General features: G+C 42.1%; 2 long non-coding RNA genes across 2 annotated transcripts; both read left to right on the forward strand.

Moving 5' to 3' along the window:
* Nucleotides 1–3,730: 3,730 nt before the first annotated feature.
* Nucleotides 3,731–18,475, forward strand: LOC124704069. Its single transcript, XR_007003461.1, has 2 exons — nucleotides 3,731–3,763; nucleotides 18,262–18,475. It is a non-coding gene; the product is annotated as an uncharacterized LOC124704069 (long non-coding RNA).
* LOC124704068 lies at nucleotides 8,171–10,124 on the forward strand. Its single transcript, XR_007003460.1, has 3 exons — nucleotides 8,171–9,115; nucleotides 9,509–9,614; nucleotides 10,054–10,124. It is a non-coding gene; the product is annotated as an uncharacterized LOC124704068 (long non-coding RNA).
* Nucleotides 18,476–27,868: the final 9,393 nt, after the last annotated feature.

The following is a 27,868-nucleotide window of genomic DNA, read 5'->3' on the forward strand; positions in this document are numbered from 1 at the left end:
TGATTGGTTAGCTGCACAGAATAACTGATTCAATGTTTTTTTTGTTAACATTGATGTGTCATCGGAGGTCCTATATCTATCTGATGAGTGCTAAAATGGTGTGGACGTGTGGCTTTTGGATTTTTTACTGCTCAAGAATTCAGTCTGACGATATTTGGTGGACACATGCTCTTTAGGTGGATTGACCCTACCATGGCTGAGGTGTACACCATAGTGAATTTTCTGGAGCTCTGCTTGAATTTCAACACTCAGTTTGCGTCCCAGATTTCTCTGAACTCCAGTATATCAAAAAAAAGTTTATTTTGTTCTTCTCTTTGGTTGGCAATTATAAGATTGAAATAGCTCGTAAGCACATGACGATGCTCAATTTAAACTGGTATACTTATCTTTCTCTTGTTGTTAGGTTGAATTGGTAAAAGCATTTTGTTCTTTGTATGTTTAGTAATATGGCTGAACACTAAGAGCTGAGCTAATTTGTAGAGACAGCGTGGATGTTTTATTTTCCATATATCCCATTACTCATGATGGTGGAAATAAAAGTTTACCTACTTAGTTGCCAAATCTCACTGGAATTGCTTTTGGATGTAGTGACAGTGATATCTGAACTCATATTTTGAGTGATATTTTTCAGTGCGAACCTAACTAATTTAAATGTTCTCATTGTCTGTGATGTATGTGACGGTGATCCTTGCATCTTCTTTGCCATGAAATCATGTTTATTTACTCTAGCGGTGTGTCCATGTTTGGAAGAAATTAATAATTTCAGTACATGTTGGAGCTTTTGGGTCGTTCCAACATGAAGCTGTTCTTTTTTCTTTTCTTTTCCCATTCCAGTGTGAAATAGTTGTAGTTTTGCACCATCTATCCAATTGGGCTTATGCAGATAGCTTAAATTCATGGATATGAGCATATGTATATATCTTGTGAGAGACTTAAGAGAAACCAAATATGATCACCAATTTAGGAACCAAATATACGGGAGAGTCTCAGATTCTAAGAAGGGTTCTAGAGTTTCATATTGCTGTGTCCTGGCTCCACTTGCCCCCATGCCAAAACCATCGGTGTGGCATGGGGGCATCGACCTCTCAGAAGGCAGGTTCTATGGCCATTGGTAGAGCTAAGGCGGACGAAGTGGTGTTCTGGCTGGTGAGTTATCATCATCTCGTTTCATTGTTCGGTACTCATCAAATCTGAGACTATGGAATATGTATGACACGGATTACCGATATTCATTGTTGAAGGGTTGCTGATGCTTGGGATGGGGTAAATCTTAAGCTTACTCTCTGCAGAACTGCGTCTCAGTGAGTGTTCCATATATATGGTTAGACTTGGTCTCTTTGTTGCCACATAGTGGGTTAGTGAAAATAACAATCCAGTGATCTATATTACCTCTGCTGCACTTTGGACATTGTGGACTGTGTGTAACGGAATGTGCTTTCAGGTACTAAGATGGCTGCGTGTCAGGGAGATGTTAACAAGAATCGAGATGTTGATTGGAAGCTGGAAGGTGCTTTGGTTGGACAAACATTCCAGTTTGATGGATCCTGGAGGAGTACCTGATGAAGCTGAACCCCTTGAAAGGGGAACTTCTTTGAATTGCATGGACATGAATGAACTGATCCTGGGGTGTATGTCTACTGAATCTACATCATCTGTCCCCCTTCTGAAGAAATGGCGTCAGGAGCTGGCCTGTGAAGCTTTATTGGGATGATTGGCAATACCTTGTGACTCTGTAGGCTTATTCCTGTAGCTACCTGAAAGTGTTGTTCCCTCTCGCCTGTTGCCATTTTCTGTTTTCGGCTTTGTTACTGTAACCTGATGATGTGACTGCTTTGCATATAATGGAACCGGGGGGACCCCCTTTATCTAAAAAAAAAGATGCTAAAGAGGAGGATCCTTAAGAGTGAAAAGCTTCTTAAGAGCGTGCTTTGCTTTTCTTTCTGCGTGACTGCTCTAAATAACTACTGTTTATGTTTGTCTAGAATTTGGATCATGGGCACTGAAGATTAGCAATTGGGCATGATCATGATGTTGTATTATACATGTATTAATTTTTTTAAAGACAAATAGGTATTACACAAGTGCTTGAAAGATGGTCTTTTCCGGAAAAAGAAAGCCTTAGCTGTTGGCTATAAAATAAAATAAACTCTCAACAATCGGTCTCTGTTGGCTATCTGGGTAATCTTCTCTTCTTGCTTTCACCCCTCCTAGCTGTTGCTTCTTGAACATGTGTATAATAAAATGCATCGATGTTCTAAATGTCCTTAGCTATCAACATGCAATCTTGCTCCGTTTCGAAAATGAGAACATGAGGGAAACGTAACTAAACTACTGAATTCCTGACCAACTAAACCTGTTATATGTTCAGACTTGAGTACACAATATTTGCCAAACATAATAAACCCAATCATGGCTTCAAAAAGCCGAGCCTTCATTTGCAAATGTATTTATTCGTGATTCTGTCACTTGCACCCGTGGCGCAACTGGTCATCCAATGGAAATAAAATCTGGAGTGATTTCAAAACCCACGCCATAAGAGTTTCGACTCGATTTGATCTTTTATGCAATGTTGCATGTAGGACAATATTATTGTACATTGGTTTAATTTTCGTAGAATGTACATACAAATTCCACCACCTAGGTCATATAATACACTTATGACAATATTAATATAATGGTTACAATATTGTCTCGTTTATCTTTACGCCGGGACAACTAAACACGTGATCACAAAACATGTCATATTTTCATACCTTGGTAAACTACTTCTACTAAAAAAATAGATACAATTGTAGCTATGAAACCTAAACCTTCATTTGCAAATAAACTAATCTTGATTCCGCCATTTGCCTTTCAGCTTCGACGCTATTGTCATATCATTGCACACACAAAAAACGTAATTCACAGATGAAATGAATAAATGATAGAATTGCCATTCTATAAGTTCCTTGAATTTCCATCCAATAAGTTCCTTCCTTAATTTGAAAATGGCTGGTCATGCTTGCCGCACCATACGATTGTATTAGAGCTGCAGTATTATGGTCCTGGGTTTTTCCTTGAAAAATATTTATATGAGCTATTGATTCGCTTTTGCCTTTGCGCTGAAATTGTCATAGTATTTTATTGCAGGACCTTGATAGAATGGCGTGTCTACAATTGTACTAAAGTATTTAAATTTCAAGCTGATTCTTAATACTAAAATAAGCTAAAACTTACAATTTAATTTTTGCATTGATTCTGCCATTTGCGCGATAGCGCAACGGGTCATCTAGTCGATAGGAAATAACCGGCCACATTGACCCAGTCTAGCGCCAGCCGCATCATCTTCTCCTCCGCCTCCTCGTTTTTCTGTTCCGCTGTTCCCCAATCCCAAATCGGCAAATCCCCAATCACAGCGAAAGTGGTGACGACCGACGATGGGGCTCTCTCGCCTTGAGATTTCTAGCCGTTTTGGAGGGATTAATGGAGGAGATCATGATTCATTAATTTCCAAGAAATTCATCCCGAATTTGCAATGGTTAGTTCATCCTCTTCTATATATTCTTCAAGATTGGTCTATTCTTGTTCATCTGATTCGGTTCTGTTTCTCCACTTCTTCATTCCTCATTCCTCAATCAGGGTTCAAGGACAAAATACTGAAGAAAAGGGCAAGCGGAGTAGAGCAGCCGCACGCAGCGGGTACGGACGGGCGGCGCGACGGCAGCGGCGCCCGACGGTCAGTAGCAAGCCGACAACAACAAGTCAAGCAGCATCCTAGCTCCAGGTTCCTTTTTTTCAACTTTTACTTTGCATGCCTAATTCATCCTGTGTGCCAAGATGTCATCTAGAAAGGCCTCTGGTCATAAAAAGCGACAGAAGAGAAAATGAGTAGATGAGTTCATACAATCCCAAAAGGGTGCCTTAGAAAAATTTATTAGCAAAACTGCAAGTTCTGTTAGTGATTCTCAAGAACTAGCTCTAGCAATTGTGGTACAGCCCAATGAAAATCTAAATGCAAACAATAGCAATGCTAGTGAGCCTGAAAATTTAGATGAGGGTAGTAATAATGTGAGTGATAATGAACCAGAACAACAATCTTTTACCACAAACATTTATGATCCTGCAAATTGGGATAATATAGATGAAAAATTAAGGGATATTTTAGTGGAGAAGGGACCTATAAGAGAAGAAGACCTTGTTTTTCGTATAGATGATTCTGGTAGGCATTTCTCATATTATTATTATTCTAAAAAAATGAGCAATGGAGAAGTTCATGATCGAGAATGGCTAGTATATTCAAAGCGTGTTGACAAGGTGTTTTGCTTTTGTTGTAAGCTTTTCAAGTTATCAAAAAACAAGAACGCTTTAGCAACTGAGGGAATGGGAGATTGGAGACACCTTAGTGAGAGGATAAAAGAACATGAAAATAGTGTTGAGCATATTAGTAATACGAGCAATTGGAATGAGTTGAGAATTAGACTAGGAAATGGCCAAACCATTGATAAGGATTTGCAAAAGATATTCGCAAAGGAGAAAGAACGCTTGAAATAAGTTTTGCGAAGAATAATTGCTGTTGTAAAATACCTAGGAAAACGAAATTTGGCGTTTCGGGGATTTAGTGAGAAGCTTTACGATGACAATAATGGCAATTTCTTAGCGACTATCGAGATGATTGCTGAGTTTGACTTGGTAATGCAAGATCATCTTAGACGCATTGAAAACAATGAAATTCATCATCATTACCTTAGCCATAAAATTCAAAACGAGTTGATCTCTCTTTTAGCATCTAGTGTTACAAATTCTATTATAAAGATTGTTAAAGAGGCCAAGTATTTCTCCATTATCCTTGATTGTACTCCGGATGTGATTCATGAGGAGCAAATGACTCTACTTGTTCGATGTGTTAATTTGTCAACAAAAAATATGAAAATTGAAGAGTTCTTTCTAGGGTTCCTGAAGGTAAATGATACATCCGGGTTGGGTCTTTTTAATGAATTGCTTGATGCGATGAAATCTTTTGGTCTTAATATAGATGATGTGAGAGGACAAGGTTACGATAATGGTTCAAACATGAAAGGGAAAAATCAAGGGGTACAAAGAAGATTACTTGGTATTAATCCAAGAGCCCTATATATGCCATGTGCTTGTCATAGTCTTAATCTCACACTTTGTGACATGGCGAATTCGTGCGGTAAAGCAATTACATTTTTTGGCATTGTCCAGCGAATATATGTATTGTTTTCAAGTTCAACTAAAAGATGGAAAGTTCTTCTTGACCATGTTCCAAGTTTCACTCTAAAATCTTTGTCTAATACTCGTTGGGAGAGTAGGATTAAAAGTATAAAGGCTATAAGATTTCAAGCTCCAGAACTAAGGTCGGCTTTGTTAGAATTATCTAAATCTGGTGACGACGCCATGGCAAGAAGCAATGCTAAAACTTTATATGATGTTATTGGTACTTTTGAGTTTTTACTTAGCATGGTCATTTGGCATGATATTTTGTTCTACATAAATATGGTGAGCAAAATGTTGCAATCACCATCCATGTGCATTGACTCAGCCTTGCAACAAATTGAGGGAACAATGGAATATTTTGATAAGTATAGAAGTACTGGTTTTTCAGCTAGTTTGATTATTGCCAGAGAACTTGCAAACGATATGAAGATACAGCCATCATTTCCAATTAAATGATGTATTACTAGGAGAAAACATTTTGATGAAAGTGACGCTGATGCTAACAATGAAGAGATTCTAGCTGTGGAAAAAGCTTTTGAAGTTGATTTCTTTTTTGTTATGGTGAACACAGCAAACACTTCATTAAAAAATAGATTTGAGGAACTTGGAGTTTTCAAAGAAATATTTGGGTTTTTGCTTAGCTCATCAAATCTGAAGTCATTGGATGAGGTTGGGCTACAAAAGTGTTGCACAAAATTTGCTAAAACCTTCTCTAAAAAAGATCCAATCTCCCATAAAGATGTATTTGATGTTGACTCTAATGATCTTTTTCTGAATTAAGAATGCTGCGAATGACCTTACCAGATGAACCAATGCATGCTACGGAGATGTTTGAGTTTGTTAGAAGTATAAATTGTTTTCCAAACATATCTATTGCATATAGAATTTTATTTACCGTACCTGTGACAGTAGCTTCAGCTGAAAGAAGCTTTTCAAAATTGAAACTGTTAAAAAATTATCTGAGGTCAGCAATGTCACAGGAAAGATTGAATGGTCTAGCTACAATATGCATTGAGAAGGGCCTATTGGATCAGATTAATGTTGATAATAACTACTATATTAAACCTTAACAGTTTCGATTTTTCTCAGATTTTTGGGTTTATTTTTTAACTATGTCATTTGCTGACACGTGTGGTGGTTTGCATCCGTAATGTTCTGTGTTTACCTGGGGGACGTCTTGCTTTTGTTTTTTATTCCACTTTCATGTGGTTACTCATTCGTTACTTCCTTTCGGGTGTCTCTAATATTTTCTGGTTATTGTGGCGCTGTTCACCCATGGGTCCATAGAACATGCGGCAAAGCGGTGCGGTGGTGGGCCGTGGTCACTTCCAGAGATCTCCTCTATTCATATTCCTTCGATTTAGTATTCTCCGGTCGTCTCTTCCTGTTCTTTCTTTCCTCTTTGTGCCGTGGGATCTCCTTCCTCCTTTTCAGCTTGGATTTTTCTATGATGATTCGTGGATTGGGTCGTTGACGTAGCTGCTGGTGGGCATCCAGGTGGTGGGGTGGTTGTTCGTGGATGGCCCCGTGCTGTGGGAGGTGTATAGGCTCTTTCTTTATTTCATACTCATGTGATTCGAATCTGTATAGCTGGATGTTGTATTTTTTCCAGCTCGCTAAAATGATTGAGTTTTTCTTCTGGTTTCCTGCTATTTCTTGCAGTTTGGACATGGATTTAGTGAGGAAAAGAATTACGGGAATACAGGTGGATTGGAGAAGTCAGGCGACCATGAAAGGAAAGATTGTTTGGACGCACACTCCTATTTGGTGTGGTGAAATGCAGGTACTTGGATTCTCTTTATTTTCTTCTTCCCCGTAACCTTTTGTGCAATCTGTTCATCTTGATAACTGTATGGAGTTTGGAGAGAGGGAGCTATCACGTATTAGCTTGGATAGTGGGCTTATGCTAGGTATTATGTGATAAGGTTGTCGATTAACTTTTTGTGCAGCGATATATGGTCTCTACATTGTACTTGCACATTATGGTTTTCTCTTTGTTTTCCCAGTTGGGTGGTATTTTCTATGTAATTATATATTGGTTCCAGCATGGTAATTATCACCGCGTGATTATTTTCTCTATAATAGATCTTGCTCAACCTGGTAATTGTTCCTGTATGCTTAAGACATTCAGAAAAGAATAAACTATAGGCTGCAGTCCTAAAAGAAACTAGACCCTTCAAGCCATTTGTTCTTACAGGTGGAGCCAAATACTTTGTTCAGTAAAAATATCTTTTATCTATGTTTCGATTTTAAGCGTGCTCAAAAATAATATGTTCTGGCTTCGCAAAGGAAACTGCTTGCATGGCTGTTATCATATTACTGAGAGTGCAACCACATGATTTATCGAGAGTGCGGAATACACAGACCTTGCTGAAAGCTACCCTGCCGCCACCCGAACAACTACTAGACTGTGAGCGTTGAAGTCGGCAGGGCAGAGCGCTGAATACCGTCGAAGCGGAGGAAGCACGTAGTAGGAGCTGGTATCTTGGTTTGGCCTTTCTCATTCTGTTTTAGTACGCATGAGTGCAGCTTATAAATATGTAGAAATAGAAATAGTGAAATTCTACATAAATGCCTCTGACGAAGGCCCCTCTTGAGTTTCAGATTATTTCTATGATGCTTAAAACTGTCAATATAATGTGCAAAAGCATCTTCAAAAAGAGAAGTTAATGAAGAAACCAATGAACTACAGTCATGTTTCAATTTCCATTGGGTATTGGGTGGGGGAGGAAGCAAGATGGGATAATAATATTTTTGCATGACGTACCTGTGGCAAGAAATTTTATAACATGCAGTAAAATAATCAAAATTAGGAAGATGCACTTGATATCATGCCCATAGTCAAATGTAAAAACTAAGAATAAAAGAAAGGAGTAAATTGAAATTTTGCCTCCGGCTTGAACGTCCTGATATAGATGCCATTAAGGGCATCATTTTCACGAATGCATCTGCATTCTCAATGCATTCTCAATCAACTGATTGATAGCAAGAGTAGTATTGTAAAGCTCAAGCGCAGTATCAGATACTTTTGATTAGAGGAAAACAGAATGTTAGCATCATATATGCAGCCTGTGGGTACTCCTCCCTGATTCTCTATGTCACCAATCCAGCACCAACAGAGTGGCACTCTTGGAAACTTGAAAACACAAGATATTGCAAATTATGCCTACTGTCCCAAGTCGTAAATCCTCTGTCCCAACTGAATTTTATTGCAACACATGAAAGTAGATGTGACTTCACATGCTATAAGCTTATAATTGTATCTGTGTCGATTGATATAAATTTGTTCATCTCAGTCTTATACTGTACATAATAGAGCGCAAAAATCTGAGTTGTATCTTCAGAATCTGGTGGACTGCCGCTGTAAATGTGATTATTTTGTACGTGTTTATGACTTCTGCATAGCTATTTTAAGTAATTGAGTGACTGCCCAAACAAGGTTGTTTCATTGCAAGAGAATTGTGCTACAGCTAATCTTGACGCGGCATGTTTTGCAGATTGGAAGATGGGAGCTTGCTATCTGAACAGAGTACTTTTACCTCTCACTATTAAGTTATTCCTTTTTTCCTATTCTGCTTTGGAATAATTGAGACAATATTTCATCGTTTATTTGGTGTTTTATTGACTGAAGCTTGATCTTCTCTTCTTAACTGCAAACATGATTTTAAAATCATATTGATACAGTAAAACAGTTCGAGCATATTGTGCTTTAAATCTGTGGTGACAACTAACAGAGATTACATACTAATTATCGTTGACCTTTTCAACACACCCTTTTGTACATTGTACTTACTTACCATGTTATAAGCCATATTTGGGTGATAATTGCTGAAACATCGTTTCCTTGTAGATACGAGAATGGATATCGAAGAGTGAGACAACTTGCTGATAAAATGATCAAGTACAATACCTTGAAACCTCCTGGATTTTCTTTGGATTGCCACGTTGTTCCCTTTCACATAGGGATTGATAATGAAACACTAGACGGTGTTCTTGCACTGGTTTTTCATAGTGTATCTTGGATGTGGAATTGGAAGAATCGCCGTATTTGCTTTTAGTTCCTAGCCCGCATCTGTTCCTGTCGTTCCTACGCGCTGTGTGTTATAGGCTTAGTGGTCACAAATATTTGCAGTTTAACAGTCAGTTTCACAACTTTCATGAATGCATCAAATAAATTTCAATGTTGGCATTAACTTTCTGTTAAGATGAATTACCTACTGTACATTACAATGGGGGCTGCTGATATCAGCTAATTGTATAATTACTTGTGAACCTTGCTTACTGTTAATTGCAGGTTTTGCAAAGAAAAGGAAAATAGGGAATCAAATAATGGCTTAGCATATATTTTGTGGAAGGTGATCCGGGCTACATATCTTCATCTTATGAACATGAAATGTGTGGTATGAACTTGGCGAAACAGATTTATGATAATTTTATTGTTGCTTTTCTCTGATTCTTTGTTGCTCTATATATTGTCCCTAAACTAAGCTGTTAGGCCAATTTCTGTTAAGCTACTGTAGAACATTACTCTTTTATGGTAGCAATCTGATATATGTTTTCTCTGTATGGAAATAAAAGATCGTCACTGGAAGATCTGATCTAGAGAGATCTTCAGAGAGAATACAAATGAAGGAGATAGAATTTGCATGATCAGGAGAGAACATCCTATAGTATACCTATTCTGAAATTCAAGATAGCATATTATTGGTTCTTTGTCTCGATGTATATTTTTCTGCCATCTTTCAATGATAGTGTTTCCCAACTCATTTTGTGTTTGGTTCTCTGTCTCAAGGATTTTTGGTTCTCTGTTTTGATGCAACCTTCTTGCTTTTGTGCCAGGTCCTGATGTTGATAAGCTGGATAATGTCCTATCAGATGCATCGAGAGCCTCCAACATTGTTGCATTGTTGCATTGTTGTACCGTGCTCTCTAAATTACATGAAGCTGAAAGATCAAATTGGTAGAAGTCATTTCCGTATTGGTACTACATAAGCATGGGCATGGGTCATTGATGCTTGGAAGAAAACACATTCGGGCGCATTTGTATATTTTATTTAGTTGTTTTGTCATCCTATGTCCTACAAAGGAGCTCTGCTCAGTATAGTTATATATTTTTTCGGTCATGGTAGTAATATTTACATTTGATTGCGAGGAAGATTTATAAATTTACCATTGGTTCTTGCCCTGGGTGGAAGTACTAAAATACTAACAACGCTGGGATTATTGGCTTCACAGGAAACAATCTTTAGGGAATACACAAGTATAATATCAGTTAGGAATCTCTTTCCACTATTGTTATATGTACTTGGCTAAGTCTCATGCAAATTCTCTATTTTCCATATATTGGTAAAGCTTCTGCGTGAGTGTGAGCTATCAATTAAGCACTCTATGTTTGAGGCATGCAAGCTAGAAGTGGCACTGATTCTAAAAATCCTAATTAGCCCTGACCCCTGAAATTGATAGGAATAGACAGCTTGTATTCCTCTGGGGCCAAAGGCCACAATATGTAGTACATGTACAGGTAGAAATATGCAGGAAAACCCCCTAACAAGTGGGGAAATACAATATACAAATATAGCTCTAACACCCCCCTCAAACTCATGGTGGATCCACAACACTGAGTTTGGAGAGAAAGAAATCATGTTGTGCGCGAGTCTGTGCCTTTGTGAAGAAGTCTGCCACCTGCAAGTCTGAAGGCACATAATGAAGCGCAACAACCTGATCCTGTACCTGAGCACGTGTATAGAAAGCATCAACACCAATATGCTTGGTCAGCTCATGCTTGACCGGATCACGTGCAATACTGATAGCACCTGTACTGTCTGACAAAAGTGGAGTGGGTGTCGTAACAGAGACCCCAAAATCTGCAAGCAACCATCGTAACCAGGTCACCTCAGCAGTCACCGAAGCCATAGCTCGCAGCTCAGCCTCAACACTCGAACGAGAAACCGCTACCTGTTTCTTCGTCTTCCAAGCAACAAGCGAACCACCCCGAAATACACAAGAAGCGTAAAGGGAACGACGATCCGTAGGATCACTCGCCCACGTAGCATCGCAGTAGCACTGGAGCTGGAGAGAACTGGAGCTGGGAAAGAATAGGCGACGAGTCATCGTGCCACGAAGATAACGAAGGACACGAAGAAGATGACTGTAATGAACAGAAGTAGGAGCTGAGACAAACTGACTCAGAATATGAATAGGATAAGAGATATCAGGTCGAGTGACAAGAAGATAAACAAGACTCCCAACAAGATGTCGATAACGAGTGGGATCGGAAAGAGGATCACCATCGAAGAGCGAAGCTTAACATTAAGCTCCATAGGAGTCTCAACAGAGGCGCTCATCCACAAGAGCAAGACGAGCAAGAAGATCCCGAATATACTTTTCCTGAGAAATGGAAAAGCCATCAGAAGTGGAGGAAATCTCAATCCCAAGAAAATAGCGAAGAGGACCGAGATCAGTCATAAGAAACTGATCACGGAGACGGGCCTTGACAAAGGCAATATACTCAGGATCATCACCAGTAATGATCATATCATCAACATATAGAAGGAGAAGAGTGCGACCACGAGTAGAAGTATGAACAAAGAGCGCTGGATCATGAAGACTAGGAGAGAAACCAGCAGCAATCACAACAGAGGCAAAACGCTCAAACCAGGCACGAGGGGCCTGTTTGAGGCCATAAAGGGAGCGTCGAAGACGACAAACCATCCCATCGGGAACAGAATACCCAGAAGGAGGCTGCATATAAACCTCCTCACTCAACTCGCCATTAAGAAAGGCATTCTGAACATCAAGCTGGGACACAGACCAGCGTCAAACAGAAGCAACAGCAAGAAGAGTACGCACAGTGGTCATATGAGCCACAGGAGCAAAAGTCTCATCATAGTCACGGCCTTGCTCCTGCTGAAAACCACGAGCCACAAGACGCGCTTTATAGCGCTGAATAGATCCATCAGAGCGGGTCTTAATTTTATAGACCCACTTACACGTGATGGGACGAACACCGGAAGGAGGAGAAACAAGATCCCATGTGCCAGTGCGCTCAAGCGCAGCGATCTCCTCAGCCATGGCAAGCTGCCATTCAGGATGGCACACGGCATCCCGATAAGAAGTCGGCTCAGAGAGAACAGAGAGACTATACTGACTAGGGGAGTAACGGTTGGGAGCACGACGCAGACGAACAGGCCGTGAAGAGCGGTGCTCATCACCAGAAGACAACTCATCAGAGGAGGAGGAAGAAGGATCAGCGGAAGAAATGTCCGAGCGGTGAGAACGAGGAGAACTAGGGGAACTAGACGGAGGAGAAGACGGTGCCGAAGGCACAGGAGGCGCATCAGGATGAGGAGTAGGATGAGAAGGGACAGCGAGAGGTGTGTCAGGAAAGAGAAGAAAAGAGAGATCATCCACCGGGTAAGTACCGGAGGTGGGACGAGGATAGAAAGGACGCGTCTCATCAAACGTGACATCACGAGAGATGCGCATCCGACGACCAACGGGATCCCAACAGCGATAGCCCTTATGCTCATCACTATAGCCGAGAAAAACACACTCAACGGATCGAGCGGTGAGTTTGGTGCGTTCGCGAGGAGGAAGAAGGACATAGCAAACACAACCAAAGGAACGAAGATGCGAGTAGTCCGGGCAAGTACCGGAGAGACGCTCAAGAGGAACACCACCCTTCGTAGCAGCAGAAGGCTGAATGTTAATGAGGTAAGTCGATGTAGCGACAGCCTCAGCCCAAAAATGCGGCGGAAGAGAGGAAGCAATCATCATAGCACGAGAAGACTCAAGAAGATGACGATGCTTACGCTCGGCGACACCATTCTGAGCATGGGCGCCGGGACACGAGAACTGCGCAAGGGTACCTCGCTCAAGCAAGAACACCACGCAGTGCCGGGAGATATACTCGCTCGCGGAGTCAGCACGAAACACACGAATAGGCGTGGAATACCGAGTACGAACCATGGCTGCAAAACGCTCGATAAATAGAAAGCACCTCACTGCGAGAGTGTATAAGAAACAACCAGGTGTAACGTGAAAAATCATCAATAAACAAAATATAGTATCGATGACCCTTTTCGAAGGAAAGGGAGCCGAACCTCAAACATCTGAATGAACTAAATCAAAAGGTCGCTGAGATACAGACGCACTAGTAGGATAGGGAAGCTGAATCTGTTTACCTAACCTACAACCCTGACACGAATGTAAAGACACATCTCCTGAGACAGACCCCAGAAGGCCACGACGAACTAATGACGATAAACGGGAGCCACAAAGATGACCCGGCCGATGATGCCACCGCTGAAAAGAGCCAGTGACAGAAGCAGCAACCGCAGGAGAGCTGGCAGAGGAAGTGGCAGTGGAGGGAACGCGAAGCCAGTCTAACTCCCATAGTCCCGGAGACTCAATGCTGCGAGGGCCAGCTCCAACCAGAGCCTGGGTACGACGGTCCTGAACAGCACAAGAATCAGCATCAAGGATGACACGACAACCAGAATCAGTAAGCTGACTAGCGAGAGAAAAGATTCATCTTAAGACTGGGAACATGAGAAACATCAGGAACAGTAAAGGAGGAAGTAGAAAGAGTGCCTCGACTAGAAACAGGAAGAGAGGTACCATCAGCCGTGATAACACGGACAGGAGAAAAAAAAGAGCGAAGAGCAGAAAGGATAGAAGACTCAGAAGTCATATGAAAAGAAGCTCCAGAATCCAGATACCACGGGGATGACGTACCTGACTGTGTAGAAGGTGGTGGTCGCGCTGTGCCCGAAGAGCTAGACACAGAACCAGCAGTACCCGACGAGGAAGAGCCTGTAGCAGCAAACAGACCACGAAGACCACGGATAATATCCTGATCAGACAGCGCAACAGCAGAAGATCCTGAAGCAACAGCAGAAGAGCCAGATGAACCACCCTGTCGACGAGCAAGATACTGCTGACAGAGGTGAGGATGCCTCGTCCGACAGCCGTAAACATCATGTCCGGTCTTGCCACGGTGGGCACAAGGAGGACGAGGACCACGAGGCTCGCCGAGGCTGGCCGTGACCCCGGGTCGGCGGGCGAGAGCAGTGGCGGTGCTAGAGAGCGCGACGAAACAGGAGGACCACGAGCAGCAAGAACAGAGGGAACCTCAAGCAGACCAGCACCACGAAGACGAGTCTCCTCAGCACGAAGCTCAGCCAGTACCTCAGAGAGCGGAACACGACCACGTGCCACCAGCTGGGCACGACGTGGCTCAAACTCCGGGCGGAGCCGCGATAAAAACTCAAAGACGCGCTGAAACTCCAGATCAGCGCGCACAACCAGGCAGCAGGGACAGGTGGCACACACAGGTGTACGAAGAGAGTCAAGCTGACGCCAGATAGCAGCACTCTGAGTGTAGAAAGCATCAATAGTGGAATCACCCTGCTGAAGAGCATGCTCCTGACGAACCACAGACAAATAAAGTGCATCTCCAGACGGCTGATAGCGCTGACGAAGATAAGCCCACTGAGCAGCAGCAGTGGGAAGAGCCATGAACTCAGCAGCATACTGGGGCAGAACACTGGAAGTGAGAACAGCAGCAGCACGAGCATCCTCATCGATCCACTGAGTGTAGTCAGTCAGATCCAGCCGGTAGGTCGCAACAGCAGTAGAATGCTCCTGGACCTTCCGGACATACTCCTCCTGAGCAGTAGCATCAGCACTCTGAGCGGCATCCTTGACCGCCTGAGTGGCATCAGGAGCAAGGACAACAGGCGTCGGAGCAGTAGGCGCCGTAGGCGCAACGGGGCGCGGTGGACAGGAGACCTCACCGGAAAGCACACCCCAAAGGCGAAGACCGCGCATGTGGACGCGCATGAAGGCAGCGAAATCAGGATAATTCGCGCCATCAAAAATCACCGGGCAGCGAGGAATCGCGACGTAGCCCGATGCAGAAGACATCTCTTTCAAAAAAAAAAAAATTCAAATTTTTTTTTTTTTTTTTTTTTTACAGACGGACGGCTGAACGGGCCGACCGGGGCCGAAAGTGGGCGGGAGCAGAGATCGAAGATCGATCTCGATCTCGATCGGCAGTCGACGGACCGACGGGGAGACGAGGCCGGCGGGGCGGCAAAGGTCGGCGGGGTGGCCGGCGGCGAGAGCAGCAGGAGGCCGGCGTGACCGGCGGCGGGAATCGGTCTGGCGGCGGCGGGGCGAGTCCGGCGGCGGCGGGGCGGGTCCGGCGGCGGCGGGGCGGGATCGATCCGGCGCTCGGGGGCAGGCGGAGAAACGAATCCGGCAGTTTTGGCGATCGGGGAGCTCGGGTGTGGGGATTGCGTGGAGATTCAGAGCTGGGGGGCGATTTTGGTGGCAGGGGATCGGGTGTGAGCAGATTCGAGGCTGAGATGGAATCGGGATCCAGAAAAAAGGAAGACGCAGACGGCGGCCAAATCGGGAACCGGCGAAGAAGACCGGGGCGAGTTGACGGCGGTCACAGGAACCCTAACGTGGGCTCTGATACCATGATAGGAATAGACAGCTTGTATTCCTCTGGGGCCAAAGGCCACAATATGTAGTACATGTACAGGTGGAAATATGCAGGAAAACCCCCTAACAAGTGGGGAAATACAATATACAAATATAGCTCTAACAGAAATGACCAGGTCTCTTATGTTTTTGCCTTCCAGATATCATCCAGGCTAATCAATTATCAGAAAAGGCAAAGGTTTGTAGTTTGTTGATATATCAGCTGTATAAAAACAGTGATGAAGTCAATGTATATCACTTATTTTAACATTTGGCTACCGAGGTCTCTGTGCATAACACAAGCATCTATTCTCTTGAAATCATCATGTTTTCCTGTGTTTTCTACTTAGTCGGTTCACCAAGAACTCGACCATGGCCCAAAGAAGACCGCTCACCAATTCCATCCATGGCCCAATGACATTCTGTAGAGACTCGCATGCAACTAAATAAAACTTCTGTCACACATGCACAATTTATTAAGACTTGCCCTCACCTTTGTAACACACAATCTATTGAGACTCGCCCTCACCTTCGTAAACGTTCAAGAAGGCTAGCCAACAACTCAATGATCATATATAGAAAGAATAGTAGTATTCAGTTATCATAAAAAACACAAATGACGCGACAAATGAGATTGGTCAAAACATTATTCACACACAATAGAATCCCACAACTATCTCAGCAATTCTTTTGCATTGTTTCTCTGAGATTGCCGATTACGGCTTTACCTCTAGCATGGAGACTGAGGTACTGAACACTTTTCCTATCTATAGCTGGTCCGTGTGACCTACATATTGCTAATTTGTTCCTAAACGTTGCTTATAGGACAAATCAGAGTATATACGTAAGGCCTAGCATTCTATCCTAGGGAGGAAAGTCGACCTGCTTGCCAGCTCAGGTAAGCACCGTGTACATCGTGTCTTGGCCTGATGGAAGTGACGTTGGTGCTCTGCACTTTCTTGCTTCAGGTTGGCTGTTGTTGCTCTAATATACCAGACGTTGTTGCTCTATTTCCTTTTGATTCAGATTGACTCCACCAGAACATCCCACATGACGTCGAACGAATGTTTAAGCCAACTTTGTCCACTATCATATCTGAGAATTCAAAGTAGGTAATATGCTACCATTTTAGTATATTACCTGATCTCAATTTCATAGAGTTCCCATTGTTTTTTCTTTCCTGCTGCAGATAGTGAATGTGTGTACTTTTCTTATCTAACTTTCTTTTGTGCTTCCGCAGGAGCAGGGCATGGTGGGTTCGACAAGATCGGTGGCTCTCCTGCTGGTGATTATGCACCTCAATATTTTTGGTGAACTGAGTTCTTTTCATGGTCTTTGTTGTTTATCTAATTTCTGTGCATTACTTGTTCTTATTTTCGTGGCCTCCTAATTTGTTTATGACTTCATTCATTTTCTATACTTTTTTCATATTTGCATCGGGGTCAGAAGTGTTCTTGCATCTTTGTCTTTGACTGACGGGTATGGTTCGGCCACTGGTTGGCCTTCACTGGGGATGATGATGATTCCCTATGCAGAGACGGAGTTTTTCGGCTCCTTTGCCGCTACCGTATCCATCAGACCCTGACTGGGTTGCATCTGCCTCTTTAGTTGGTACACCCTGTTGTGTATATGATGTGTTTCGCACTCGCTTCTTTGGTTTTATTTTCATTCTTCAGCGCATGGTTTGGCTGGCTCTGGTGCACTTTTGCCTTCCAACTTACCAGCTAATCAAGATGTGCCACTTAATAGTGCCAAAAAGAAGGCAGATACCAACACATGGCTTCGGTCGTGCGGTCCGCACAACGTAGCTACCCAGTTGAAAATGTCAAAAAAAAAGATGTGCCACTTAATCCACTGCCTAATCGATTGTGTATTTTGTGCTTTTCTTCTTTCCCTTCCAGCACCAAAGAAGGAGATTATCAGCGACGGAGGCCAATCCATCTCCTATACGCTACCTCCACTGAAGAGAGCTATCCTAGCTATATATCTTAGGATACTGTCAGCTATATATGCTAGCAGCAGTGTGGATTAAATTTGCTACCCAATGCATTTATTATACGATGCGTGATGCGGTCATATCTACTATGTGGATATGTACCGGCACCAATGTCTAATGGGCAAGCATCACGTCAACTAGGCGCATCTGTATCTTCTCGAAATTGAATAGCTGGCTCAATCTAATTCACAATGTAATCCAATATAAACATCTACTACCTGGACCAACTATCTGAAAATAGCTTCCCTTCCGTTCAATACATATATATCTTACAAAAAGAATGCCAAAACTGACTCTTAAACTGTCTCTGTAACACCACGGGCGTGGAACCCAACGACAGCCACTCTGCCCAACCATCTACCACCCATAGTAAAAACACCGACACCACTACAAGCTCAAAAAATTCTCATCAAGTACAAAAATTAACAAGATTATTCCCACCATCCGGCGCGGCGTGCCGCCGCGCCTTTCTTTGCTAGTATTATCAATGACTTTGCATCAACAAATTTTAGAAAAAAGCGTTTCACATAGTTGGTGCATTTGTCTATTTTGCATGTCAGTACAAGATCCGAGTACAAGCTGGAGAGCGGGCTAGAGACCTGGAATGCAAGATGTGGAGAGCAAGCACAAATTTGAGCTGAAATGTTATAAGATCATGAGTAGATGTTTTGTGAGTTGAACACTGTCACCCATAATATCATGAGTATTTCCTTGAGAAGATAGGAAGAATTATGTTAAATGATTTAGTTTGTATTAAATTAAATATCAAAATCATCTCTATTGCTTATGTACGGGGGCCCTTTTTTTTGCCTTGCACCGGCCCTGCGCGACATACAAGTTATCCCCATCAAGATTCATCACCATCCACCTCGCTTACTGAGCAAATCGTGTACCCCCTTATCACCGTATGTCTTTCATCTCAGTCACGCATAGAGGTTGCAGCCTCGGTCCACCGACCACCTCCCTCACATCATAGTAGGATCCTCTCGCACTTCTCTTAGACGTCATCGCGAGCTCCAACTTCTAGTGAACAACCACGACACAACCCCATCCACAGCCAGCGAAGCTTAGATTGGGTTCGATCAACCCGTGATGCCCCCTCTAGATCCTTAACTAGGGACCTCTGGCGCACCAGCTCTAGGACTTATGTTGCTCATCAAGGCCTCTGTCATGCACCTTTGCTCCTCCACGACGACTCTAGATAGCACTGCTGAAATGCCTCGCCGTCATATGCCGCGTGCTTATTATCTTGCCTTCGTGCGAACGGAACCCAAGATAGAGCGTTTACCCTACCCCTAGCTTTTTGACTGCCCGGTTCGGCTGCCACTACTTGCACCAGCAGCGGATGGGGGGACATGGACTATTTTTCTGCGTTAAAGTTTGGAGCCTCCAGAACCACTCGCCCGAGCGACCTAGGAGAGAACCGTTATCGCGAGTGACAACAGTCGGTACTCATCTTGGACTACGCCTGAATCACAACCCAACTGAGGCGCCCGTATCCCCAAAGCGTAACTGGTGACATCAAGCTGGCCTCCATGCCCTAACATGATTACCGAAATAGTGTGCATAATGCTCTTGCAAAGATGATGCACCTTCTGACATCGTCGCTAGGGCCCCTATTGGGAAAACTTTTTCACCTAGCGAGCTGCACAACACTACCACACAAATCGCCCATATGGAAAAGGTCTGGCTACACCAAAAGCCAATACTGCCTTCTCAAGTCTGATCTCTCATGAACCGGTGGAGAGGATTAGCTCTCCTCCGATGCCTCCAAGAAGAATAAGGCGGACATAAATAAAATCTATCGCCGGCAGGGAGGGCCTCTACACAAACCTGGTCAGTGGGTGCAACGTACCATACACCCTTGGCCGAGTGTGGGCGAGGCTCATTAGATTTAGACTTTTAGTATTCGTTCGGGTATGGTTCCGTTGTTTGGTCTTCCTAAACTATTCGCTCAGTCTTCCTTCTATAGTTGTGCACCATTTTCAAAATCTCTAGTCTCGAAAAATGTTTAAATTCAAAAATGTTGAAATGTTTTTCAAAGCCTCTTTTAAAGTGAATATTTTAAAATCAGAACATTTTCAAAGTTGAATATTTTTCGAAATATGAACAATTTTTCAAAAAATTGAAAATTTTCTATATTTGAATATTTTTTGAGATTGAATATTATTCAAAATCTAAAATTCTTCGAAATTTGAAATTTTTAAAATTTGAATTTTTTTAAGTTTGACTTTTTTCGAAATTGAACATTTCTCAAAAATTGACCATTTTCTAAAATAGAACATTTTTAGAGTTTGAATACTTTTTCCAGTATTTTGAATCTGATTTTTTCTAACAACAATTAAGCATTTTTCAAAATCTGCACAATTTTTAGTTTAAACACATTTCTCGAATACTAAAAAAATATCAGAGAAGAAAAGTGAAAAGGAAAACAAAGTAACGAAAACGAAAAAAACAAAGCGGGAACGGCTACATGGGCCAAGCCCAAGCGCACGTAGGTGGTGTGCGGTGGTTGGTCTGCACCTATCTGGTCGGTGTATATGGATCACCTCGCCGACAATGGCACTACATATAAGGTTTTCACCTAGAACATACGATTCCACCAAACTGAGCTCCTTGCCTTCCTTGGGATGGCGGTCCAACCACAGGAATAGGACATAACAACCTTTCGTCGCCATGACAACTGTCATTAGCACCAAAATGCATTTTTCTAGCATAGACCAGCCCGACCAGAGCCTCACCTGCCACCAAAAGACATGAAACCAATGCAGTGGACTAGCTACCAACCACTCCGTCGGAACCCCTCTTATGGCCACCAAATACAACCGTAGCATGAGGACGGCTAGATCTGGAGCGCAATCGCAAGCAAGGCAGCCGTAGCAAAATCCGTGCACTGGGGACAAGCGAAGACAACCGTCGTAGCTGCACAACCTCCACCAGTTACATTAGAAACTAGTATTGTATGTTAGATTGAAGCAACCAGACACGCATTAGAAGTTTTAGTACTCACTCTAATCCAAATTAATTCTCTTGTCGTGGATTTAAGAGAAATGTTAACTAAATTTGTCTCATTTTAAGATAAGTGAATAAGAATATCTTTGGAGAAAAAAGAAAGAAAGCTAAGCACAACTCCTGCCACTTTCTTATTAGTAAGTCACATGGGGAGATGCACTAGTAGAAAAATAGCCTTTAGTCCTGGTTCACAACGGGCTTTAGTCCCGGTTGTGCAACCGGGACTAAATGGTCGCGACTAAAGGCCCCCCCCCCCTTTAGTCCCGGTTGCTTACGAACTGGGACTAAAGGTCCGTCCGCACGGGTTCTGTGCGCCGGGCGAAAATATCTCCAGATTTTGTCATTTATTTTTATTTTTATTTTTTTCACTCCATTTTTTTTTGTCATGGATTTAAGAGAAATTAATTCTCTTGTCGTGGATTTAAGAGAAATGTTAAATAAATTTGTCTCATTTTAAGATAAGTGAATAAGAATATCTTTGGAGAAAAAAGAAAGAAAGCTAAGCACAACTCCTGCCACTTTCTTATTAGTAAGTCACATGGGGAGATGCACTAGTAGAAAAAGGGCCTTTAGTCCTGGTTCACAACGGGCTTTAGTCCCGGTTGTGCAACCGGGACTAAATGGTCGCGACTAAAGGCCCCCTTTAGTCCCGGTTGCTTACGAACTGGGACTAAAGGTCCGTCCGCACGGGTTCTGTGCGCCGGGCGAAAATATCTCTAGATTTTGTAATTTTTTGTATTTTTTATTTTTTTCACTCCATTTTTTTTCTATTTTTCGGAATTTCTATTATTACCGTTATTTGCATAGTTTAGTCTATATCTCTAAACACTTATCTCAAATTACTTACTCGTGGTCACACTTCCCGCTCGGTCACCCATCCTCCCACACTAGCACGTTTAACTTCCAAGTTCCATTCCGTTCCGAATCCAAGTGCTTCGCGCGCATGTATATGATACTAGTATCATATCAATCCTATTAACATGTTGGTCGATGTCACATTTCTTTATTGCTTGAATTTCAAATAATTCTTTTAATAAACAAAAGTAATGATGTAATAATAATCTTGAATAAATAAATAAACATTAACTTTTTAATTTGTATTATTTTTAAATTTTTTTTTTATTTTTTTTGGCAAACCAAAAAATTTGAAAATCTAAAAATTGGGTAAAAGTAATAGTAATCTTTATGCAGGATGCAATTATTAATTTTATTTTTTTAAAAAAATGAAAATATAAAATCCGTAATTTATAGCAAAAACTAAAATCTTCCTGCTTTCATATTTTCATTTGAAATTTTGAGAATCTAAAAATTAGCTAACCGGGTAAACGATTTTTTTGATATATTATACGTTTTTTTCGACGTCGTATGCAAAAGTTATTGCGATTTTACCATTTTTCAAAAAAAAATTGCAAAAAAAGTGAAAATTCAAATTTGTTAATTATTCCTAATAGTAGGTTGCATAACATAAAAGAATCTGAAAACATTTTATTTTTTGAATCTGAAAGCACCGTCGGGTAGTGACTTCCATATCCCCTAACGTGTCCACATGGCAACTTGGCATTGGATTGTGCTAGCAAATGTCGCGCCATATTAGGGTCCTTTATTTAACTTTAGACTTTAATAGTTGGACCGAACTAGCTAGCGGTGCCGCATATATAATACTACTAGTTCCATGTGGCGGGTGCTAAACAAGGTAAGTACAGCGGAGTCCGCACGAACCGAGCGAAAAGACACGATAAACGAAAAGTTGTGCAGCAACTGAAGACCGACAAGCTTAGCAGGAGTAGCACCATAGAAGTGCATTCATTGAATTGAAATAGAAAAATTAACACACGAGGTGCGGGTGGGTGAACTTTGACCTCCGGTGTGGGTGAACTTTTCTATCCAGATGTCTTCCATTCTCAATGCTCGTCATTACAATACAAGTGCAAACAGATAAGCAAAACAACGACTTCTGCAAATCTATTTGTTCTTATATCTCATTAGTATCTTGTGAACTGCATGTGATGACTTTTTGTGTGTAAGATGGTGAAGGTGATGCGAGGGTTGAAGGAGAGGCGTGTATTATATGTAGACGGGCACGATCTATGGAGTTATGAAATGACTAGAAGGTACATTGGTATTCGTGACTTAAAGATACTAGCAATGAGGGGCGCGGCGGCACGCTGCGCCATATGGCTGATTGGTAGTTGTTGTTGGCGGAGGCAGGGCAATATAACATGCAAGACTATCATGATATATATTTATAAGTATGTAAATGTAATGAAGCTAAGTATGTAAATGTAATGAAGCGGGGCGTATTTTTGTTTATTTTGTTGGCTGCCCCTCTCTCGTGATCTATGTACAGGTGAAAGCTACAACCCAAAGGAACATTTCCTTCTGTCAAAGCATCTAAGTTGTTGAAATATATTCTCGTGAGGAAGAAGAAGATTTTTCTTACGTGAGGAAGAAGAATTATATTGTCGTGTGGAAGAAATGATTTGTGACATTGCAAAACAGGGAAGCCAACATATCAATTATGTTCCACTGTATAATGAAATGTCCTATTGTCGACTGGGGATGTCAATGTTTATTGTGGTGTATAAGTAAAACATGTTAGTTGAAAGCAGACTTAATCAGTTGCGGCGTCGACTGAAGATATCCCGAGCAATAGCTAGAAACATGTTTGACTGATTTGGGAATGGAGAACCGCTAGTTACGTTCATCTTTATTTACTGTTATAATCCTTTGGCATCCGTGTGCGTACAAAGAAAAAATGCCACAACAAACTTGCAGAGCAAATAAGAATAATTTCCCGAATTGCTTTAACAGTTCGTCCGTGTTACAACTTCGTTGTTAAGAGACAACTTCGTTCTCTTTTGCATTAGCCCTTTCATGCAATCTTTTAAGAGCGAAGCGTGAGGAAATCTCTTTGTGGAAGCCTGCAAGGATCTGATCCACTAAGTACATTTTATTGTACAAACATAGCATAGTAGTAATCACTGAGAAACAAAGGAGGATAAGTATACCCAGATACATAATACTATACCATGTAGGAAGTGGCCATGCTTGGCAGTGGCAGACATACTAATAATATCACATATTAATTTTTTAGTAAAAGGGCTTTGTCAGACCATGTAAAGATTGTGTTACATTGAGATCAGTATATTTTATATCTTTCATTTAGATGAGCTTGACCTGATAAAGTCAAAACTCAAGACAACCGTCGGCACTTTAGTCGCGGTTGGTGTGGCCAACCGCGACTAAAAGCCTTTTCGCCCGAATTCTAGCGTTTCGCGCGAAAAGGACCTTTAGTCGCGGTTGGCCAGACTAACCGCGACTAAAGGCCTTTTTTCAAAATTCTTTTCATCTCTAAATGTTAAAAATACAATAATATACTCCCTCCGTTCCTTTCTATAGTGCCTATAGATTTTTGGCATTTGTTTCACAATATAAGGCTGTAGCTTGGATTTTTTCAATTACCTCCTCCACCGGTCAACTCCCACACGACATGCATGAAAAAAATTCGTACAAAATAGGAAACAATTAATTGAGATTCCTAATGCATGGCCCCAAGGATTGCTTAGATTTAGGAAGCAATATTTTTCTTTCCTTAATTAAACCTGGCTGCACATATATGGAGAGTCAACCGGACAGATTTGTGGGATTTGTTACGGTAAGTTAGGAAGTTATCGATTTCCCTAATTTTAGTCTGATCTCAAATCGTTCAGCCAGGGGGTCTTGTGTAAAAAATACTCTTGCGCTAATTTCCGTGCCAAAAATCTATAGGCACTATAGAAAGGAACGGAGGGAGTATAAAAAATTCAGAAAAATAAAACTAATTCATTTCTAAATGTTAAAAATACAAATAATATATCAAAAAATTCTGAAACATAAAACTAATTCATTTCTAAATGTTAAAAATACAAATAATATATCAAAAAATTCAGAAAAATAAAACTAATTCATTTCAAAATCTTAAAAATACAAATAATATATCAAAAATTCAGAAAAATAAAACTAATTCATTTCAAAATCTCAAAAATACAAATAATATATCAAAAAAATAGAAAAATAAAACTAATTCATTTCAAAATCTTAAAAATACAAATAATATATCAAAAAAATCAGAAAAATAAAACTAATTCATTTCAAAATCTTTGCGCCCCCTCTTCCCACCAGTTCTTCTCGGTCGCCTCTGTCTTCCCGCCCCCCTCTTCCTGCCAGTTCTTCCCGCCTCTGTCTTCCCGCTAGTTCTTCCCGACCGCCTCTGTCTTCCCGCCCCCTTTACCACAGGATTTTTTTGATATATTATACGTTTTTTTCGACGTCGTATGCAAAAGTTATTGCGGTTTTACCATTTTTCAAAAAAAAATTGCAAAAAAAATGAAAATTCAAATTTGTTAATTATTCCTAATAGTAGGTTGCATAACATACAAGAATCTGAAAACATTTTATTTTTTGAATTTTCTATCATTTTCTTTTCTATTTTACAGTGTCAAAAAAGGCGATCCACGGGGGGGGGGGTGAAGGGTGCATGGGGAGGCAAAACCTGGAAAAACGTTTAGTCCCGGTTGGGGACACGAACCGGGACTAAAGGGTACCCTTTATTCCCAGTTGGTGTCCCCAACCGGGATTAAAGCTTCCTGTCCTGGCCGCAGCCCACCGTAGCCTGATGTCTACGGGTGCTTCTATTCTTGTAGACAGTGTTGGGCCTCCAAGAGCAGAGGTTTGTAGAACAGCAGCAAGTTTCCCTTAAGTGGATCACCCAAGGTTTATCGAAATCAGGGAGGAAGAGGTCAAAGATATCCCTCTCATGCAACCCCGCAACCACAAAGCAAGAAGTCTCTTGTGTCCCCAACACACCTAATAGGTGCACTAGTTCGGCGAAGAGATAGTGAAATACGGGTGGTATGAATAAATATAAGCAGTGAGTAACGGCGCCGGAAAAGTGCTTGCTCGGCGTGTGGTTGATGGTGGTAATATTGCAGGAAGTACGGATGCGAGAAAACAAGTAAACAAGCAGCGATAGCGATATTTAGGAACAAGGCCTAGGGATCATACTTTCACTAGTGGACACTCTCAACTTTAATCACATAACAGAATAAATAAATAGATGCTAGACTCTACACTCTCTTGTTGGATGATGAACACCACTAATCGTGTAGGATTACACGAACCCTCAATGCCGGAGTTAACAAGCTCCACAATATTCAATGTTCATATTTAAATAACCTTAGAGTGCATAACGGATCAACATAACCAAACCAAGTACTAACATAGCATGCACACCGTCACCTTCACACTACGAAAGGAGGCATAGATCACATCAATACCATCATAGCAATAGTTAACTTCATAATCTACAAGAGATCACAATCATAGCCTACGCCAAGTACTACACGATGCACACACTTGTCACCATTACACCGTGCGGGAGGAATAAACTACTTTAATAACATCACTAGAGTAGCACACGGATAAATTGTGATACAAAACACATTGCAATCATAAAGAGATATAAATAAGCACTTCACTATGCCATTCATAACGGTGAATAAGTATTCTGTGAAATATAGCCTAAGAGACCCACACGGTGCACACACTCGTCACCTTTACACACGTGGGACAAGGAGTCTCCGGAGATCACATAAGTAAAATCCACTTGACTAGCACAATGACATCTAGATTACAAGCATCATCATATGAATCTCAATCATGTAAGGCAGCTCATGAGATTATTGTATTGAAGCACATAGGAGAGAGATTAACCACATAGCTACCGGTACAGCCCCGAGCCTCGATGGAGAACTACTCCCTCCTCATGGGAGACAAGCAGTGTTGATGAAGATGGCGGTGGTGTCGATGGAGAAGCCTTCCGGGGGCACTTCCCCGTCCCGGCGGCGTGCCGGAACGAGACTCCTGTCCCCCGGATCTTGGCTTCGCGATGGCGGCGGCTCGGAAGGTTTTCTCCGGTTTCGTCGAACGTGGTAGGGTTTTCGCGACGGAGGCTTTAAGTAGGCGGAAGGGCGGAGTCGGAGGCCTGACAGGGGGGCCACACACTAGGGCGGCACGGGCCCCCCCTTGGCCGCGCCGCCTTACTGTGTCGGCGCCTCGTGGCCCTGATACGTCTTCGACGTATCGATAATTTCTTATGTTCTATGCCATATTATTGATGATACCTACATGTTTTATGCACACTTTATGTCATATTCGTGCATTTTCTGGAACTAACCTATTAACAAGATGCCGAAGTGCCGATTGCTCGTTTTCTGCTGTTTTTGGTTTCGAAATCCTAGTAACGAAATATTCTCGGAATTGGACGAAATCAAGACCCAGGGGCCTATTTCGCCACGAACCTTCCAGAAGACCGAAGAGCATACGAAGTGGGGCCACGAGGTGGCCAAACCACAAGGCGGCGCGGCCAAGGGGGGGCCCGCGCCGCCCTGTGGTGTGGGCCCCTCGTCAGCCCCCTGACTCTGCTCTTCCGCCTACTTAAAGCCTCCGTCGCGAAACCCTTGATGCGAAAAACCACGATACGGAAAACCTTACTGAGACGCCACCGCCGCCGATCCCATCTCGGGGGATTCTGGAGATCTCCTCCGGCACCCTGCCGGAGAGGGGATTCATCTCCCGGAGGACTCTACACCGCCATGGTCGCCTCCGGAGTGATGAGTGAGTAGTTCACCCTCGGACTATGGGTCCATAGCAGTAGCTAGATGGTTGTCTTCTCCTCATTGTGCTTCATTGTTGGATCTTGTGAGCTGCCTAACATGATCAAGATCATCTATCTGTAATACTCTATGTTGTGTTTGTCGGGATCCGATGGATAGAGAATACCATGTTATGTTAATTATCAAGTTATTGCATATGTGTTGTTTATGATCTTGCATGCTCTCCGTTATTAGTAGAGGCTCTGGCCAAGTTGATGCTAGTAACTCCAAGAGGGAGTATTTATGCTCGATAGTGGGTTCATGCTTACATTGATACCTGGGACAGTGACAGAAAGTTCTAAGGTTGTGTTGTGCTGTTGCCACTAGGGATAAAACATTGATGCTATGTCCGAGGATGTAGTTATTGATTACATTACGCACCATACTTAATGCAATTGTCTGTTGCTTTGCAACTTAATACTGGAAGGGGTTCGGACGATAACCTGAAGGTGGACTTTTTAGG

This window comes from Lolium rigidum, chromosome 3 (genome assembly GCF_022539505.1).
Source record: "Lolium rigidum isolate FL_2022 chromosome 3, APGP_CSIRO_Lrig_0.1, whole genome shotgun sequence".
NCBI classification, from domain to species: domain Eukaryota; kingdom Viridiplantae; phylum Streptophyta; class Magnoliopsida; order Poales; family Poaceae; genus Lolium; species Lolium rigidum.